Source organism: Cryptomeria japonica, chromosome 9 (assembly GCF_030272615.1).
Source record: "Cryptomeria japonica chromosome 9, Sugi_1.0, whole genome shotgun sequence".
Taxonomy (NCBI): Eukaryota; Viridiplantae; Streptophyta; class Pinopsida; order Cupressales; family Cupressaceae; genus Cryptomeria; species Cryptomeria japonica.
Genome location: NC_081413.1, coordinates 1,834,145 through 1,854,715, shown reverse-complemented (window position 1 = coordinate 1,854,715; position 20,571 = coordinate 1,834,145). Strand labels below are relative to the sequence as shown.

The window sequence follows — 20,571 nt, the reverse complement described above, 5'->3', positions numbered from 1 at the left end:
TGTTGATGATGAGGAGAGCCTTGTGTCATACTGAAGAGGATTAAGAGCCCAAGTGTAGAGAAGAAATATGTTCAAGACCAGACGTAAGGTATCTAGTAAGTGATGTAAAGTAGTTATTGATAGTGGTAGTTCAGATAATCTTGTTTTAGAAGAAATGGTAAATAAATTGAAGTTGAAAATATTGAAAGACCCTAAGCCTTATTAGATAGCATGGATTCAGGATGATCATAAGTTGTTAGTGAGCAATGCTTGGTGAAATTGAAAATTGGGAATTACCATGATGAAGTTTTGTGTGATATTATGCCTACAGATATTTGTCACCTTTTGTTGGGTAGACCTTGGTAGTTTGATAAACAAGCAATATGTGATGGGAGAAAGAACATATACACCATTGTGGCAAAATGGGATGAAACAAACCTTGTTACCCTTGGAGGATCCCTTTAAGAGTGAATTATGTACGAATGCTAGAATCTATTTGGTGAATGGAAAGAAATTTCTAGAGGGAATGAGACATGAAAATGTGTTTTTTTCCTTAGTTCCTAAGAAGACTAAGAATCTGGAGCATGAGGAACAACTAGAGGAGATAAAAGAGTTGCTGATCGAATATGAAGACATCATTTCAAATAATGTGCCTGATGGATTACCACCTGTGGGGAGTTTCAATTATTGCATGGACCTAATTCCCGGAGCTAGTTTTCCTAACAGAGCTGCACACCAAATGACACCGACAGAGAAAGAAGAGTTGAATAGAAAAGTGTACGAATTGTTGAGGAAATGTTTGATCAGAGAAATTTTGAGTCCCTATGTAGTACTAGAAGTGTTAGCACCTAAGAAGAATGGATAATGGAGGATGTGTATTGATTCCAAAGAAATATACAAGATCACAGTGAAGTACTGGTTTCCTTTACATAGGGTGGATGACATAATGGATTTCCTAAGTGGAGCAAAATACTACACAAAGATAGACTTGAAGAGTGGATATCATCATATTAGAATTGGAGGAGATGAGTGGAAGACAACATTTAAGACTAATGAAAGATTGTATGACTAGTTGGTGATGCCTTTTGGGTTGACTAATGCACCAAGTACTTTCATGAGGTTGATGAATGAGGTATTGAAGGAATTCTTGGGTAATTTTTTTATTGTATATTTGGATGACATTATAATTTTTAGTAAGACAAAAGAGGAGCATTTGTTTCATTTAAGACAAGTTTTGCAGAGGTTGAGAGAAGAGAAGTTGTTGATACATCTAAAGAAGTGCAATTTCATGAAAGAAGAGTTAGTCTATTTAGGATTTGTGATATCTACAGATGGATTGAAGATGGATTCTAAGAAGGTAAGAGAAATTGTTGAATGGCCTATAGTGGAAAGCATTGGAGAGGTTAGATCATTTCATGGATTGGCTAGTTTCTACCAGAAGTGTAATAGAAATTTTAGTCTAGTTTCTACCCCTATGATTGAGACAATGAGGGGAGATAGGAAAGAATTCAAGTGAAAAAATAGAGAAAATTAAAGTTTTGAATTGTTGAAGTAGGTCACTGAGCATCCTATGTTAGCTTTGCCAGATTTCAGCAAAGTATTCCAAGTGGATTGTGATGCAAGTGGGAATGCAATTGGATCCGTGTTAAGCCAGGAAGGGAGAGATGTAGCTTATTTCAATGAGAACTTGAATGATTCCAGAAGTATATATTTAGTGTATGATCAAGAATTTTATGCCATAGTTCAAGCCTTGAAGATGTGGAGACATTACCTATTGCCTAAGGAGTTTGTGTTGTATACTAATCATCAAGCCTTGCAATATTTGAATAGTCAGAGTAAGTTGAATCAAAGACATATGATATGGGTAGAATTTTTGTGGAGTTACACCTTTATGTTGAAGCATAGGAGAGGGAAGTCAAACAAACTTATTGATGCATTGAGTAGGAGGAATTTTCTGACAAAGATGAGAGTGACAATATTAGGATTTGAAGAGTTGAAGACCCTATATGATGATAACCCAAATTTTGCATAACCTTGGAAAGCATGTAGAGCACCAATTATGGTAGATAGAAGAAAATGGTTGGATTCTTTCATTTAGGATGGGATGTTATTAAGAGGAGTTCAATTGTGTATACCTAAGAGTTCTATGAGGGAGAATTTGATAAAGGAGAAGCATAGTGGAGGATTAGTTGGACACTTTGGTGTTAACAAAATGGTAGCATTGGTATGTGAACATTAATTTTTGCCTCAAATTCATAAGGTTGTTAGGAAATTTATACAGAGTTGTAGAGTTTGTCAAGTTGCCAAAGGTAGTAGTGAGAATGTGGGATTGTATAAGCCTTTGATAGTACCAGAGAGACCTTGGGAGGACGTAAGCATGGATTTCATACTTGGTGGATAGATATTCAAAGATGGCTCATTTCATACCTTGTAAGAAGACATCAAACGCATTGCATGTAGCTGACTTATTTTTCAAGGAAGTAGTGAGATTGCATAGATTACCTAAAAGCATAGTTTCAGACATAGATGCTTAGTTTGTTGGTTATTTTTGGAGAACACTTTGGAAGAAGATGAAGACAGATTTGGAGTTTAGTTCTACTTTTCACCCATAAACTAATGGATAGACAAAGGTAGTAAACAAGAGTTTGCCAAATTTGTTAAGATGCTTAGTTGGAGACAAAACCTAATTTTCGGATTTGATTCTCGTACAAGAAGAGTTTGCCTACAATAATTCAGTGAACATGAGTACTAGAAGAACACCTTTTGAAATTATTACTAGAGAACACCTTAAAGGTATATCAAAATTGAGAAGAATCAGTAATGAAGACAAGTGGAGTGCAGAAGTAGAAGAGTTTGCAGATCACATGAAGGCCTTGCATATTGAGGTTAAACGACAATTGGAGGATATGAACAACATGTATAAGGAGAAAGCAGATGAGAAGAGGAGAAATAAGGAATTTGAAGTTGGTGATGGATTGATGGTGTATCTAAGAAAAGAAAGATTTCCAGTTGGAACATATAACAAGCTGTAGATGAAAGTCAGTTCCACAAATGCATGTGAAGTGGAGCTATTGGAAAGTTTGAGTATTTCACCTATATTCAACATTGCAGACCTACATCAGTATCATGAATCAGAATTCAATGAAGACAAGTATTGCAGACTTGGAGAAATAGTTTCCCTAAAAAGAACTAGAGTAGATTGAAGACATTTTGGACAATAGGATTGGGCGTAGTACCTAGAGCAGTCTATACAAAGAGTATCTTGTGAAATGGAAGGACATACCAGTTGAAGATTTATCTTGGATTTCTTAGGAAGAGGTGGACCACCTTGGTTTTCCTCTGACCCCATCAAAGTGATGGACTCACTTTTTCAACAACTCCGGATGTTTGATGCAGTAGAATCCCTAGTTCTTAGCAATCTTGAATCAACCAAAAACATTTGTTTTCAATCTTTTTTTTTTTTTACAGTTTCAACATGTCTTTCTGCATTTTCTCACCAGATCTTGTGGAGTTGTATTTTATTGTGAATGTCATCATCTTCCTTATTCCTAAACTATGGAGCATTTGAATCTTTTTCCAACAAGTTATCGCTTCTGGATTTCAAGACAGTTTTTTGGCTTAGAACACTAGAACTGCTTGGACCTATTTACTATTGGCGAATCTTTTGAATCCTTTTCATAGCTTACGAAACTTCAGTTCACTAATTCCAATGTTCCTTGGCATGTGGCCAACCTTCCCTCTGATCCACACTTCATCCTTTGCATTTTCTAGAGGAATCTCTTTGGTGGAGGCCAACCTGGTGGTTTTACATGTCTGATCTTGTTGTACAGCTTTGATCCCTCTTGGGCCAACCTGGATCCCTCTTGACCATATAAATCAATGTAATTTAGCATCATAATTAATTCAAGAGAATATATAAGACATATCTTAATATTTAGAGGTCTGGAGTTTACTGATTCGTTAATTGAGCATGTATGTAGCAAGCTAGTGAGATGAATCTTGTAATCCAGATGTTACTAGTTATCTGTAACCAATTTTCATGATCTAATTCATTCAGTTTTGCATTGCCTCCATCATTTTGTCTTTCTTTTTTTGTGTTTACTCTTGCTACACAATCTAGATAGTTCTCATCGTGTTCCCTCCTAACCGTGATTGCATCAATATTTATATCTCCCCCCTCTCTCTCTTACATACACACTATCCTCCATCTATCCCCCTCTATCTCTCTCACCATTTACTTATTTTTCTATCCCTCCCGTTCACTCACTCTCTCTCTCTCTCTCTCTCTCTCTCTCTAGTTTTCTATTTATTTATCCCTCTCTATTTCTCTATCTCTCTATCATCCCCCTCTCTCCTTCCATTTTTTTACTTCTATCTCTTTATCTCACTCTCAATCTCTCTCCCTCTCCCTCTTTGACTCTACATATCTATCTTCCTCACACTCTCTCTTCCATATCTCTCCCTCTCCCTCTCCTTGTACATCTCTTTCTATCTCTATATTATGCTATCTCTACATATCTCTCCCACCCACCCTGTTCTTTATCTTTCTATCTCATCCTATCCCTCTATCTTTTTTTCTCCCACTATCTCTTTATAATATGCCTTTTACCCTCCCTCTCTATATCTTTATATCTATATCTCTATCTATGTATCATCTCTCTCCATATATCTTCCAATATTTATCTCTCTCACACCATCTCTATCTCTCCCTCCACCTTTCTTTCTTATGTCCTATCTATCACCATCTCTCTTTCTCCCTACCTCTCTCTTTCCACCTCTCTCTCTCTCTCTCTCTCTCTCTCTCTCTCTCTCTCTCTCTCTCTCTCTCTCTCCTTATCTATCAAGTTATCATTTTATAAGCTACAAAATGCAAGCACATGTTATGAGCCATTAGATGGCTCATAAAATGTTGTCATATTTTATGACTTACAAAATGCATGCACATTTTGTGGCTTACTATTAGAGTAAATAGATTTTCACCTATTTACATGTTCTTAAGTCCAACTTAGGTATGTTTATTTAATATTTTCAGGCTTGCATTTAGGTTTGTATATTTCCTAAGTGTAGCTGAGTTGTCGAGTGATTGGATTTTAACTACCTTGCCTACTCTCTCATTTTATTGAGACGTATGTCTCTTTTTGTACCCTTAATTCTCTAGCCTCTTTCCTATTTAAGCAAAGGCCTTGTGCATTTGTAAACATATCATCTCAATATCATTTCCTGGTGAATATTATTATTCTCTCTACTGTGGAAGTTCCAATGTTCATTGATCCCATTTTAGGAGCATTGGTCCAACATGGAATCAAAACCATTTTATTAGCAACTCTTCCTATTGAGACCTTTCACCATTTGTTGAGATCATGATTTCATCGAGCTATGTAATCATTTTTTCAAAGTAAGTTATCTTTTATTATCATTTACGGATTCATTTCTTATGCAGATCTAACCTGGAAAATCTATGTTTTTTTTAAATTTGCAGTGGCTTTCATTACTGTTGGAGGATTTTTTTCTTATCAATGATTGAGAGCTGTGTTGTGGATGCACATGCAACACTATTGGTTTCCACAATTGATGAATTAGTCATATTTTGGCCAAGGCACTATAATCTGATATCGTATCGATAAAGACTTTGTTTGGTGTCCTCTATTGCTATAAATTGGTGTTTATATTTAGGTGGTGTTTCATGATTGGAAAATATCACCTTTTATTGGTTTTTCATTTTTTTATGTTCCATGATCTACATGGGTTGTGATTAATATCAACCTTTTCTTTTTTCCTGGGCTGATGCATACACACTTGGAGTAGATTTGAATGCATAGATTTTTTGGTATGTTTTTGCAAGATTATTGTCTTAGACCAATCAACCAAGTCTCCACTTCTTTCCTTAGTTCTATCCTTACCTATTTTGTGCCAATTTTTCCTTGATATTGCTAGTTTGTGCATTGGATAGTGCCCATTTTATGGTTTTTGCTCATCATTTTGGTGAATTTTTTTATTCGGAATTCACAAGAGTTGATGCAATTTTTATATCTCTAGGGAATCACATTTTTATTGTATTAGAAGATAGAGCTTGATTTACTCAAATTTTGTTTGGTTGATCTCAATAGGCCAATTTCATTTTCCTTAATGGGCTTCTTGTGTTTGGAAGCTTTTCGATGGATCAAATCTTTATCATTGGAAAGCTTGGTGTTGCATACCATACTTTTGACTAGTTGTTCATTATCTTGACCAAGAGGGTTGTTTTCTAATTCACTGCGTATTTGCACAAGCCCTCATGCATATAGGTGGATCTCTATTGTCATTTATTTGTAGGCAGCCTCTATTGGGCATTTTTCATCTTGATTCGCATCATCGATATTTTACCTGTTGAGTGGGCTTCATTTTTGTTGTTGGTGATCTATCTTGTTGTTTCAATAGATAGTTCACCATTGTTGTTTCAAGAGTTTCTATAATGAATTGGACAAGTGGTAATAGATACCTTTTGCATGGACAAGCTGGGTGTCCAATTTGGGTTATGATGAGTTGTAAGAGAATGTGCTAATAAAAGTAAGCTATGACATATTCTCTTATAGTTGTAAGTGTTGTAAGTTATGCAAATATTGATGAGATTCTTATGACAGCTATAATATGTGTAAGAGAATTTGTCATACCTCCAAATAGTAAATTTTAAGTGTGCAACTTAGGAGGTTTGAATGGGGAGTCATTTGGAGACATGTACATGTGTCATTTGCATGCTTTTTAGTGGCCAAAAAATAGGGACAAATGCTTTGCACGACCGCATCTTGTAATTTCATCTAGAAGCTTCCTCTTGAGTCATATTTCCCTATAAAGGGTAGACTTGGAGAGTTGAAATCATGTTGTGTATTGTAGGTGAAGTGTTATGTTGTCGGAATTAATCCAGATTGTGGGTTGTTAGTTGTAGATTCTTGTTGAAGAAGCTATGTGTTGATATTGTATTGTAAGAATTTTTTACTAGAATAAAAATTACTATGCTTTTAGAGTGTGGGGTTTTTCAGCTAAAAGGTTTTTTTCCACAATTTATCTTGTGTTCATTGTGTTTACATTTATGTATGTTCATTATCTCCTTGTGAATGTGTTTTTATATCTATAATAATTAAGATTGTAAAGAAAATGTGCACTATTTCTCCCACTCGATCAATGTTAGGAAGAGTTTTCCACACCTTATCTTCCTTTCAGACAAACTTCTTGCTAAAGGATCTACTTCTTAGGACCATCATTTTTTCGCTGACATGCTTGCATTGGCCTGAGGTTCATTCCAGCAATTGGCAATATTCATATCAGGCCATTTTTTGTAGTGTGTTTGCTTGGATTGTGATTGGTCGACCCCACCATTGCAAGCATCATCAATCAATCAAGTTTTTAATGTTACCTTTTATATATATTTTTTCTGGAGTTTCTATTATCCTATGATGACATTATCTTTGAGAATTTTTTAAAGAATCATCATAGTTAGTTATGTGGTTTTCTTTTCATCGATCTTTGATTATCTTGAAGTGGGGGAACTATGTCAAATGGAGAGATGACATCATTACTCACCTTTGTTGGTTTCATTTGTTTCCTTAATCATATGATCTAGTTCCTCTACCTAGCACACCTAATAAGCTATTTTCTTGGAGATGTAAGATTGATCATGTCATATGAGTCATTTCTATGCATGTCCCTAATGAAATCTTAGAGTCTATTATATATTTGAAGTGTTATCATGATCTTTGGACTTATATTTGGGAGTTATATTGAGATTGTGATTCTTAGCCATTCCCATTTGATCCTCTTTCAGATTGCAATGTGCCTCTTCATCCTTCAGAGAATATACCCTATGATTATGATACTATTATGGAATTTGCTACTTTGGAGTAGTTTGAGACTTCAGATGAGGATGAGATTTATTCTAGGGTTCGTGATTCTTCATCAAAGGTAGTTGAACTGCATTCACTTGATACTTCCATAATTCCTAATCAACGGAAACATTATTGTCTTTTATACTTGGCTGGAGGACACATTATTAGTTTTTCAAATCTTGTGTTGATGGATGAGAAATTGGTAGGTATTCCAAGACTTGTTTGTTGAGTCTCATCTTGTAAATTTGGGAGACACTCTTGAGGAGACTTATTTCCTCTTTTATTATAGTTATTGCATTCCTATTTTCACATCATCTTCATCTTTAGATCTTGCTCCATATCAGTTTCTACATAGTTCCAATTTGTCACCTTCTTGTTTGTTTGGGTATGTTCTTGATTTGATTGTTGCATCATCATCTTTCATGGACAAGGAGACATGTGAGAAGTTTTCATAGACATCATTATACAATTGGATTTTTATTCCTTCTATTTCATATCCAACATATCCTAAATGGGAAGCATTCCTCCATCTCTACATGGTTTTATTTCTTCCTAAGGGGAGATAAGTTGTTTGTAAGTATTAGATCTTGTTTTGTCTTCAAACACTTACCATTCTTGCAAGAGAGTATTCATTATTGGGAGGCTATATAGTCTCCAACCTTTCCTCCTATGGGGGAGACATCATTTGTATTTTTGTGATTGATGTAGTTCTTGGGGGGTATTTGTGTTGAGACCATCATTGATCTCTCATCCTATCACTTATGTTTATCTGAATTATCTCTATATTGGAGAGGATTTTTTTCCCATGAGGTTTTCTCCTTTTCTCCATTTGGAAGAGATTAGTTGAATTTGCATTTTACATGGGTACCTAGCATGGCTTAGTTATCAGAACCCATCATCTTCATTTTATATTGCATCTGTTCTCCCTGAGTTGTACTTAATGGGGGGTGTTGGAGGAAATAGGTGAAAATAGGTTTTCACCTATTCACATAAGCTTAAGTCCAACTTGGGTGTATTTATTTAATAGTTTTAGTCTTGAATTTAGGTTTGCATATTTCCTAAGTGTAGTTGAGTTTTTCAGGTGGTTGGCTTTTACCTTCCCTACCTACTCTCTCATTTCATTGAGACACATGCCTCTTTCTATACCCTTAATTCTTTAGCCTCTTTCCTATTTAAGCAAAGGCCTTGTACATTTGTAAACATCTCAAATCAATATTATTTCCTAGTGAATATTATTATTCTCTATTGTGTAACTTCATGTGTTCATTGATCCTAGCTTGGGAGGATTGCCCCAACAATCACAAAACACACTCAAATTTTATAAAACACAAAGTTTCATTAGATTTTATAAAACACAAAGTTTCATCATATTTTATAAGGCACAAATGCACTTGAATTATAGATTGGTATTTTCCAATCTATAATGTGATTGTGTTATGTTATTTTGAACATAATGCGAGCATTTTATGTAGAAAATTGGCTATTAGACCATTTTTGGTACACCATTTTCATGCACATTCCCAAATCAATTTTTTAAATAGAAGGGTCAAATGATTTGATGGTGTGTTTCATATCTCTAGGATAGATTTCAACTTACTATCCATGAGAAAACTAATAGATGTGGGTGTGTAGGATGTCTTTTCTAAAATAGTTTGTAAGATGGTTAGATGTTCTATGGTGATTGTTAAAGGTATCAAGATTACTACTTTCTACAAAGTGATGCATGCATAGTTAAGTGCAATAGTATCTATATGAAGACATAATATTAAAATTATTTGTTTGATAAATGATTTATCATTTCTATGAATGGTCGTGGTTTCTAGGTGTGTAGGGGAAAAAGCGAGACTAGGTTAACATGCCCTAATCCTACCTTTTGACACACATTACGGAATAGGAAAGAGCCTAGAGATATCACACAATTGGCTACTTCTTTTTTGTGAAAGAGAGAGCCACGGGATATCTATTAGGATTTCTATTCCCTTGTTGAAATTGGAAGATCAAATGATGCAAGTTCAAACCCTAATACCAAAATGCAAGTACGAACTAATAACAAGATTGCAGAATTGAGATTAAACAATGAACAACTGTAAATACAAGGATGAAATAAGAATGCAGATGTGTACCCGGAGTCAAAATCAGACTAAAAATGCTTGGGATGGGGGCGTGGGTGCCACTGTCCTGATTCTGTCCTGAAAACTGCACCAAAAACTGCTATTTTGCACTTTAGAACACTGTCGGAAGCTATCGGAAATGCTATCTGTCCAGAGGACCAGGGTGCCCAGTGCCTCTGTCCCAGGGACCAGGGCGCCCAGCACCCCTGTCCTAGTAGGACCAGGGCACCCAGCGCCTCTGTCCCAGGGACCAGGGCACCCAGCGCCCCTGTCCCAGTCTTTTGCTCTGCAATTTGATACAGAGTGTTGTCTCGACCTGTTCCCTCCGGATTTGTATAAAAAATGCTATCTGTCCAGAGGACCAGGGCGCCCAGCGCCTCTGTCCCAGGGACCAGGGCGCCCAGTGCCCCTGTCCTGGCAGGACCAGGGCACCCAGCGCCCCTGTCCCAGTCTTTTGCTCTGCAATTTGATACAGAGTGTTGTCTCGACCTGTTCCCTCCGGATTTGTATCCTGCGGTGTCGTCCGAGTCCCGAAACCTGCACTGATATCTGAAAAGGGTGTATGGGTGGCTATATAGGGTTTTGCCTTAGTCAAACCCCCACTTCGGTGATTTCCACCTCCACGAATAGCCAAGTTGTTTTGTAAAATGTATTGTGTGTGCAGACCTAGTGTGTGTGCAAGGTCCTAAAATGCAAGAAAGCAAACTAGAGCAACATAGAAAGTAAACCCTAATTGCTTGTAAATGACAATTTAAATCCTCTAAATCAAGATGCAAAGTGATCTAAAGCATGAATAAAGGATATATTGAAGCTTATGCAAAGACATGAAAACAACATGAAATCATACCCAACCCTCAAGGGAGGAGTACAAGCCAATCTTCAGTCGGTAATCTCCTATTGTTCTTCAATGTCTTCCAAGCCCTAAATGGATGAATGAAATTGACGAATGCTTGATAGAGGAATGTTGAATGTTGTTGAAGTCTTCAAAGATCTGCTCTTTCGCTGCCTATGAGGTTCCTAAAAACAAAAATCGGATCCCTTCAAATGAAGAAAGATAGCTCTTATGTAGGAAACCCTAGATCATAATTTTGTCTTTTGGCCGACCTAGAGATTGAATATCTCGCCAATTTCTTGGGGTTAAGCTTTATTTTATGATTGGATTGTGCTCCTAAAATTTTGAGAAAAATGTCCGGGACCATGTGCACTCCGGGCGCCACGGTCCCGACAACTTTTCACCAAATTTTCAGGGCCGTCGGATATGATGATTTTACAAAGAATCCTGAAGTTACAGGTGATTTCGAGATGTTTCGACCCCCGGAATCAAGCCCCCAAGTTTGAAATAGGACTTAATTAGGGTTTTTGATTGAGTGATTTATTGGAGGAATAAAATGAAAAGGGCACGCTTTAATGAAAGGGCCCAACTTTATGATGTAGAGGATGACGAAATAGGACTTTAGACCTAATTAATTTGATTAATTAAGTGCTAAAGGAGAAATGCAATGCAAAATGTAAAATGCACTAAGGCGGGTGCTAAACTAGGTGTGAAATTGTACCACCCTAGCAAGTGCGTACAATTTACGATGCTACATTTAGCCCCCACTTTAGCGGTCATATGAGTACTACGTGCATATGCAAGCTAAAGTACAGAAAAGTAAACATTATTTGAAAAAGGATATATCCATAAGTTGTCGGACGAAGCCCCCAGCGGTATCTGCAGTACACAGTTAGGAACCGCACCCTACAAAACACACGTTAGATCACAAAATCACCTAATTCTTACTAAGGAAAGTGATGAAATCTGTGAGTAGCTATATGCCCCCCCTGTTTCAACTTGCTTATTAGGGAGGTGAAACAGGGTAGCATGTTTAGTTACGACAAATTGTGTGAGAGTATTGATGAGGGACGTTCACTAAATAGGCTTCATCAGAGCACTTTTTGGAACATCCTGAGAGTAGGGGAATGAAAATATGATTCTGACACAACAAACGGCTCGGAAATCGCATCTCCCAAACACAAGTTATGATAAAATGAATGATAGAGGAAAATTAGGGTTTCAAGAGTAAAGATAAACAAATGAAAGTATATACCTTGAAAGTGACATTTGCATTTGTCACTTTGTTGATTTTTGAATACTGTTCATTGCAGTGGAGCCCACATAGCCATCATCATGCCTTCACGATGACCAGAGCATCCCATGAGGATTGAGATCCTACGCCAGGCCGTGATCGACGATGAGCCACTGGACGAGGTGAGTTGACTGAACGTTTGACTTTTGATTTTCTACATTTTGACTTTTCTGTGATCGTATACGGGCCTTGAAGGCTAACCCGGGGCCCACCCAGGGCGCCATGGTCCCTGTGGGGCACCTTGGTCCCCCCAGGACGCCATGGTCCCTGACAGGGTGCCATGGTCCCCTCAGGGCACCATGGTCCCTGACAGGGTGCCATGGTCCCAATAGGGGCACCATGGTCCCAATCAGGACTTGGCAAGGGGTTTCAGGGTTGGCATACGATGTTCGACAGTTTGCATGAGCGATTTTGATGATCGAGTACTGATTACGGTTATGTTTTTGTGTTGCAGGGTCTCCCATACATGAGAGAGCATACTGCAGGACATATTCTTCGCAGTTTGCAAGATCAAATTCCGCAGCTGACTCAAGAAGAGAGAGACACATTATCGATCATGGGGTTATGGTATGTGATCCTCATGCCAACCATTCAGTTCCATCCTGCGATGCTGATGGCATTGATGGAGCGATGGGATCCTGACACATGCACATTTCATCTTCCAGTAGGGGAGCTGACGGTTACACTCGAGGATGTGTATCGTATACTTCGTCTTCCTATCAAAGGAGCGACTGTTACATACGCGACCGATCAGTCAGTAGAGGATCATCAGAGAGAGCAGGTATATTGCATAGGAGAGTCATGCCGAGCGAGACGAGAGGTCGCATTATGGTCAGCTGGCTCTTACATCCTACAGGGGAGGTACCCCTTCTGAGACGCCTTATGATCGCCATCATAGCACTAGCCTTTTGCCTTAATGGGCGAGGTACGCATATGCATGGGGGTCTCACATGGTGCATCAGAGCGATGGAGAGACACAGGAGAGTGTATGCTTGGGGTCAGAGTATGCTTTCATATCTCTATCACGACCTTGAGGAGTATGTATTTGGACAGGGTTGCAGTTTGATGACATGCACACTTCTGTAGGTGTGGATTTTAGAGCACTTCACATGCACCAGGCCTGTTGGCTTTCCACTGAGTACGGCTAGCGAGTGACCTAGGGTGTTTGCTTATCCACTTACCAGAGAGTGGAGATTTGGAGATTTGTTATATTGGAGAGTGATTTTTGATAGACTGACAGCCGAGGTGACAGTGTGGAGACCCTATCCGCGGATGCACAGATGGGATGGGATGGAGAGACAGTTAGCATGCCTACAGAGGAACCACCTACTGCAGGGATGATATTCACACATCATAGTTCCATTCTACTTCGACCGAGTACGGAGGTAGTTCGGGCTAGAGTAGTGTGTTCCAACTGATGTGCCCATCTATACTCAACACTCACGGGTCCTTCCCAGACCTAGAGCAGTAGCGAGACCGATGATAGATGACATCGAGACTACAGATATAGAGGGATCTGATTAGGATGTAGTCACTGATTACTCTACAGAGCCTGGAGCATAGCGCAGGTATGTCTCATGGTTTATGAGATCATATCCAGGTCCTATCTTTCCACCAGATTACCCGACAGGCCATCCAGGCCCATGGAGACATGGAGACCAAGACGAGGACCAGGGATTCAGGTCAGAGGAGCCAGAGGAGGGAGAGGGTCATGAGGAGGCGGGAGATCCTGATCCACCTACAAGCAATCAGCCTAGTGCCGAGGAGGAGGAGGACACAGATAGAGATGAGGACGAGGAGGATGCAAGTGAGGATGCGGATGAGGACGAGGATGAGGAGGATGCAGGTGAGGATGCGGATGAGGATGAGGATGAGGATGGAGATGATGAGGAGGACTCGAATGCGGATCCCCACCATTCAGGAGATGATACCATAGCTCTGGATCCTCCTCTTATTCCCCAACAGGGGAAACATGAGGCGATACGGAGACCTATTCCTAGTACCATCCAGCCTACACCCATCATGCATAGATTAGTCAAGCGAGGGGAGCCTAGTAGATCCTAGTCACAGATGCTACCGTATCATGATCCCTACTGGCGTGAGGGAGATCTAGCTATAGTAAGTTTATATTAATTGATTAATGTTTTGATGATATAGAATGGTACTAACAAAAATCTGTTCTACTACCACAGCTAATGTGTAGGAGTGGCGTTCCTTGATTCAGCAGGCAGTGACAGACATTTCCATGATAGCATGGATCCCCAGTTCCTCACAGATTGCTTATAGGCCTCAAGGGAACACGGGTCGGCATGAGGACTTGTTTTCCCCATTCCGAGTATAGGTAGACATATGGAGGGAGAGAGAGAGAGTCCTATCAGAGGACCTTCAGTGGGTGCGGCAAGATCTAGCAGCAGCTCAGGCCGAGGCTACCACCTATCACGCGATCCTTATGGATAGGGATCGTAGGAGTTCCTCTCGGAGTCACTCACGGTCTGTATCATGCTACACACCCATGGGTCCACCTTACGGTCAGATCAGGAGGGAGCATCCAGTCGACACTCTCCAGCCACTAGCCCTAGGGATAGGAGATGATTTTATGATGTAGGAGGGGTCACATTTTGGATATACAGTGACCTGTATTTGTATATGATCCACATATATATATGTATATATACATGCTTCTCTTTTGTCTCAAATGTGTTATCTTTAATGCTTAAAAAAATGTATATTTTGTTTTGATTAAATCTAATACATTTGGTAAATGTACATGTATGTTCAGAATTTAATTTCCATGTGATTGATTTCTCAATGCTCCATGATTAAATTGATACATGTGTGACTTAATTAAAATGTTTAATCAAGTACTACATTGATGATAGGGAAGAGATATGCATTAAGTCTAAGAATCATATAACTAATGTGATTTAATTTTGAACTTAAACACAACATGATACGATTCTACTTAACACATAAAGACATTGTATAATATGCTAGCATAATGGAAACGTAAATCTTTTACAATTTACATAAATGAATTCAAGACAAACTATGAAGTAAGAAGACACACTTGTCAAGAATGAAGCAATATAGATTAAAGATCATAATATTTAATTCTATTTTTCTCTAATTAGGAGATACTAACATATTATCCAATGTTGAAGAACTGAAAAGAAGATAAATAAGGAATGAAGAATTAAGCATAATATCTACGCAAGTGCATAGCATTGATAGGTTCTTTAAGAGGTGTACCGTCTACATCCGCTATTTTGTAAGCACCTGATCCATAATCTTCGATAACAATGTATGGTCCAAGCCAATTAGGACTAAATTTTCCCTTTTCTGCAGGTAAGGCATTCACATTGCACTGATTCTCATAAAGGACTAAGTCACCTACTGAGAAGGAACGTTGAATAACCTTATCATTATAGCTTCGTTGTAGAGTTTTGTGATACGCTTGAATATGCTCAAGAGCGTTTATATGCTATTCATCAAGCATCTCAAGCTGTTGAAGTCGTTGTTCTCTATAAGAGTCATCATCTACTATACCTTTGAGAGAAACCCTAAGTGATGGAATCTCTAACTCTAAAGGCATAATAGCGTCAGCACCATAAACAAGATTATAAGGAGTAGTTCCCATAGAAATTCGTACACTCGTTCGGTAGGCCCAAAGAGTATAGATTAGTTGGTTACTCCAATCCTTACCATGCTTATTCACAGTTTTGCGAAGAATTTGTTCAATTATTTTATTGGATGATTCGGCTTGACCATTTGATTGAGGATAGTATGGTGTAGAAAATCAATGTTTGATATGATACTTCTCGAGGAATTTCTTCATGTCCTTATTCTTAAATGATGTCCCATTATCTGAGATTATAGTAGAAGGTATCCCGAATCGAGAAATGATGTTTTCTAGAAGAAATTGACAAATCACTTCAGCAGTGGTAGAGCGAAGGGGAATAGTTTCTACCCACTTCGTAAAGTAATCTATTGCGGTTATAATGAAGGTGTGTCCTTGAGATGAAGGAGGAGAGATTTTACCAATAAGATCCAAACCCCATGCGGAGAAAGGCCAAGAAGCTACTTGAGAACGAAGTTCTTGGGCAGGAGCATGAATCAGATTATTATGTTGTTGACATTGATGACATTTCTTAACAAATGAAAAGGAATCCTTCTGCATAGTTTGCCAGTAGTATCCCATACGAAGCAATCTATGAACCAAGGATTTGCCTCCAAAATGCCGCCCACAGGCACCTGAATGTACCTCTTCAAGAGGAACGGGGATTTCCAATTTGTTAAGACAGCAAAGGAGAAGACCATCATAACCCCTTCGGTAAAGAACATTAGAAAGAATGATATATCTAGCAGATAGCTTACAGATTCTAGTCCTAGTGTTCCTATTAGCGGAATCAGGAAAGGTACCATCGGTCAAATATCTTACAATATGCGAGTACCATTCATCTGAGTATATAAAGTCACAACATGTTACCAGACTAGAATCGTCTACAATAGTTGGAGAAATAAGGTTGTGAAAAACAAATTTAAGATCAACCACAGGGTCCTCTAAAGACACAAGAGAAGCCACACATGCCATTGCATCCGCATGTCAATTATCTTTTCGAGGAACAGGTTCCATGGTATAAGAATCAATTTTTTGTAATAAAGAGATGGAAAGGTTTTTATATTGTGATAATTTGTCTTGTTTTTCTTGATATATTCCTGTTACTTGTCTTATAATCAATTGCGAATCTTCATAGATATGTATGTGTTTTATATTCAGAGCTAAGGCTGCTTTTATTCCTGCTATAAGAGCCTCATACTCAGCAATGTTATTGGTACACAGGAAATTTAGACGATAGGATAAGGGAATAGATTTCCTTATAGGAGAAATCAGAACAACACCTGCCCCCGATCCCGTACGACACTTAGAGCCATCAAAGTATAACTCCCAAGTTTCATCTTTCTCTATAGAAAGAATGAAGTCATCAGGAAATGACTCAGGGTTAGGGAAGGAGAAAGGTGAAGGGGCCTCAACTAAGTGATTGGTCAATGCTTGTCCTTTAATTGCTCTTTGTGAAACAAATTTAAGGTCAAATTCAGTTAACATCATAACCCACTTAGCTAGGTGTCCTGATAAATCAGTTTTAGAGAAAAGATGCTTCAAAGGATCAAACTTTACCATGATGTGGACTTCTGAATTTAAAAGATAATGTCTCAATTTCTGAGTTGCAAACACCAAGGCCAAGCATTGTCCTTCTATCACAGAATATCGGGTCTCATAATCGAGTAAGGTACGACTTATGTAATAAAGTGGACATTCCTTACCATCTTTATCATGTTGTGCCAACAATGCTGCGAGAGCATGAGAGGAAGCAGCTGTATACAGAAGGAAAGGTTTAGAAGGTTCGGCAGGTTGAAGAATAGGAGGACTAGCCAAATACACTTTTAAATATTCAAATGCTTGCTGACAATCTTCGTTCCATTGAAAAGTGATATCCTTTTTAAGAAGTTGAGTAAAAGGAAAGGTACGATCCGCAAGTTGAGATACGAACCTACGAATAGCTTGAATCTTTCCTTGTAAGCTTTTAAGTTGAGACACATTTCTAGGAGGTGGCATGTTGACAATAGCATCTATTTTCTTAGAGTCCACCTCAATCCCATGATGTGAAACTATGAATCCTAATAGTTTTCCACTATCTACACCAAAAACACATTTTCGGGGATTCAAGCGCATGTGATATTTATGAATTCTTTCAAAGATTTGACGAAGGATTTTAATGTGATCCATGCGAAGAAAGGATTTGGCTAAAATATCATCAACATAATCCTCTAAAATCTTATGCATATAATCATGAAAGATAAGGGTCATCGCTCGTTGATAAGTTGCACCAGCATTTTTAAGTCCAAAAGGCATCATTATCCAACAAAACGTACCCCAAGGAGTGGTGAAAGTGGTTTTGAATTGATCTTGAGGGTTAATAAAAATTTGATTGTATCCTAAAAAACCATCCATGAAGGATAACAAGGCATGTCCTACCGTAGAATCAACTATCATGTCAATGTTTGGAAAAGGAAAATCATCTTTTAAAGAAGCCTTATTTAGATCCTGAAAGTCGGTACACATTCTTATTTTGTTGTCTGGTTTAGCCACAGCGACAATATTTGAAATCCACAGGGAATAGTCAATAGGGTGGATAAACCCAGCCTCCAATAACTTTTCAATCTCAGCCTTAACAAGCAGAGCCACCTTGGGATTCTTTTTTCGAATCTTTTGTTTCACGGGCTTAGCATCGGGAACTAAGACAATTTTAATAACTTTCTCTTTATTGCAAGGATCCATCTTAACATTAGTGGTGTCGCTTATGAGAAGATTACTTTGTTGAGGAGTATCCTTTAACTGAGGGAATTCTTTCACAATCTCATCATTATCAATTTCTTTTCCAAAATAGGCTTCAGTGTTCAAACAATAAGGGAGTCCCCTATTGTGATGATAACGAGGAAGAGTGTCATAGGCTCCCAAGAACTCAGCTAAAGCATCGTCGGTAGGGAAGACATCCAAAGCATAGTCACCCGAAGGATGCCCATCAACATACTCAGGGTGTTGCATTGATAGAGATGTAGAAATAGTATTAACACTAATGCATGGTCTTTTAGAAGCTTTAGTGCATTTGCAGGGATTATAGCCAAGTCCAAAGGCATAATTGTGAAAATTAGTCTCTAGAGGAACTTTTATCCCTTGTTCATGAGCACCACAACCTTTTCCATGATACCCATGCTTAGCAAAAATTCAAAAACCACGACCATAATGATCAGCCATTTCAGGAAGAGAAGGTGGTTTTTCATAAGACAAAGAATCAAACTCTTCATAATTAGAGGTGTGAGGAGAAGAAGTTTGAGAAGCGGCCACAAAATTATTACTCATAGGTTCAGGTAAGATTGATTGATTTTTAGCTTCTTCCTTCTTTTCAACTTTAAGCTCTCTAGAAGGAACCTTATATTCACCCACAAAGGTGGGATTAAAATCAAGAGATCCCCAATCGTCTTCCTCGAGGATCTTCTCAGGATCAAAATCCTTCTTATGTGTAGTTTCAAGTTGAGAAGAATCTTCTTCGAGAGTTCTAGACTCATCCAAAGAATTTTGATCATCGGAGAGCGAGGATTCATCAATAGGTTTCTTGTTTAAAGAGTCATCACTAGACGAGGATGGCTTAGAAGAACCCCCTTTGGAAGTAGATGTTTGTAGACAAGCTTGGAAATTAGTATCACCTATCAAGGTATATGTCTTACTGTTATAGATGAATTTAACTTGTCTATGCAATGTAGAGGGGACAGCTTGCATGCTGTGAATCCAAGGCCTCCCTAATAACAAGTTATATGTTAAATTTCCCAACATAACATGGATAGGAGTAGGCAAAGTAACAGGTCCCACTGTGAGAGGTAGGGTGATAATACCTAATGAAGTCTTAGCCACATTGTCAAAGCCATGAATGGGACGAGAGTCAGGCTCAATAAGAGACGTATCCACATTCATCTTATGCAATAGATTAATGCTACACACATTAAGGCCAGAGCCATTATCTACTAGTGTTCGTCTTATAGCAGTGTCTTTCATGATAACCACAATCATCAAGGGATCATGTTGTTGTTGAATTTCACTAGTTGGCAACTCATCTTGGGTAAACACAATTTGAGCTTTAGGATTCATCACAGAGTTAACCAAAGATGCTATATTACTAGATGTATTCAGTGGAGGAACATTCAAATCTTTCAAGGCATCTTGTAACATTCCATGATGAGCGGAAGAAGTTTGAATCAAATCCCAAAGGGATATCTTATTAGGGGTAGCTTTAAGTTGTTCTATGAGATCATATTCCTTACCCATAACTTGCGAGATACGGGGAGCTTGTTGAAGAATTGGTTGAGGATTAGGAAGAGAAACTGGAATAATAGGAGGAGGATTAGGTTGCCTATTGTTTCTAGTGTGATAAGTATGGGCAACCGCATGATAAATCTCACTAGTTATTTGCTTGGCATAACTTTAAGGACTTATAGGTTTTCTTCCTTGCATGGTGATAATTGGTTTATTCAGGGTACGAAAGGAATCATGATCATACCCTCCTTGGATAGTAAGGAGAGGTGATTTAGGAACTTGAAAGGTAGGAGAAGGATAAGCACCTTGGACTTCAAAGAGAGGCTTATTATACTCATTCAAGTTTATCATGTTAACCAATTTAGAAGTCTTGTTCTTGTTTAAAGATTTCTATAAAGCCACAAAGTCATCCAGAGCATCATCCAACAAAGCATGATCATATCGATTAAAAGGTTTATCTTTTGATTCAAAAGGAGACATCTCCTCATAGAGGGGATTATTGAAAATAACCGTGTTACTAGATTCACGGGAAGAGTTGATAGGAATGTATCCTTGAGAGGAATCATTCGACTTATCTTTCTCATCACACCTAAATGGCATAGTAACAAAGTTTATGAGTTTTTGGTAAA

At 38.3% G+C, this 20,571-nt stretch overlaps 1 protein-coding gene across 1 annotated transcript in view; it reads left to right on the top strand.

Moving 5' to 3' along the window:
• LOC131059745 (probable LRR receptor-like serine/threonine-protein kinase At1g56140) overlaps nt 1–20,571 on the top strand; it is a 90,737-nt gene that overhangs the window by 1,068 nt on the left and 69,098 nt on the right. The window lies entirely within an intron of this gene.